Source organism: Bison bison, unplaced genomic scaffold, assembly GCF_000754665.1.
Source record: "Bison bison bison isolate TAMUID 2011002044 unplaced genomic scaffold, Bison_UMD1.0 scf7180017864371, whole genome shotgun sequence".
NCBI lineage: Eukaryota > Metazoa > Chordata > Mammalia > Artiodactyla > Bovidae > Bison > Bison bison.
In genome coordinates, this window is record NW_011494943.1 from 8449331 (window position 1) to 8450412 (window position 1082).

A 1082-nucleotide genomic window follows, 5' to 3' on the forward strand; every position below is an offset into this window, starting at 1 on the left:
GTGGGGGTGGGGCGGCGTGGTGACCTTCTCAACACTTGGAGGATGCAGTCTTTGTCCTCCTGGAGCATAGGTTGCTCTCAGAGAGTAGCTGAGCACAGGGTTCCGGACCAAACAGGATTCTGTGGCCTTCCAGAGACATTCCAAAGTGATGGAGACCTAATGAGTGGTGAGGGGCAGCACAGTGAGGCTTTCTAAGCAGAGGAAACAGATGTAGTGAAGATGGACATGGAAAGAATGGAAGGTTCTGGAAATGCAAGTGTTCCAGGAGGCTCCAACACTGGGGATGATGAGAAGTCAGGCTGTGGGTGGGGGCTGGAGCCGCTTCAGGCAAGGGAGGCCATTTGAGCTGAGCTTTCAAGATTTTTTAATGAGACTTTAAAATGTGTACACACTGACCTCCCCTCTTCCATGCAGCATGCTGAAAATAATTTAACCTTTTCTTGACAACTCAGGGTCAATGCTCTATCTCTCTGGCGTGAAGCCTGCCCTGCAGGGCCGGCAGAGGTGTGCAGAGCCTTGTCCCCTGCCAAGGGGCCCCTTGTCCTGTCGCTGTGTGATGTGGCGCTTTTTCTCCTAGATGGGAGGCTGTCAGCTGTCACTTTTAATCGTTGTTAGGCTATCTGCCTGCCGTGGCATCTTGCATGTCTAATTGGCGGCTCTTTGAAGGCTGTGGGTCAGAAAGTCAGACAAGCATCCTCATCAGGATTGTCTCTAAGTTAAGAGTGACTTTGGTTCCAAGCAGGGTCCCGAGGAATTTGCTTATAAGTAAAGTAGCTGATTTTTACTCAGCCCGTCAAGTGACTGCATCCCTTCTGGGTGTTTAGTGACTTCTTTTGTGTTACTGTTTAGGTTCTAGGCTGCATTAGAGGAAGATGAGATTTTTGAATAATACACAAGCTTGATTTGGAGAAGGAAATGGCAACCCACTCCAGTATTCTTGCCTGGGAAATCCCATGGTTAAAGGAGTCTGGCAGGCTGCAGTCCATGAGGTCACAAGAGGCAGACGTGACTGAGCGACCAAACCACCACCAATGGCTTGATTGGGAAGGTGGGAAGTTTCCTTGGAACCCAGATGAGGAAAC

At 49.9% G+C, this 1082-nt stretch overlaps 1 protein-coding gene across 1 annotated transcript in view; it reads left to right on the forward strand.

The window, feature by feature from the left end:
- Positions 1–1082, forward strand: part of MGAT5B (mannosyl (alpha-1,6-)-glycoprotein beta-1,6-N-acetyl-glucosaminyltransferase, isozyme B) — a 65781-nt gene that overhangs the window by 45979 nt on the left and 18720 nt on the right. The gene's annotated exons all lie outside the window — the stretch shown is intronic.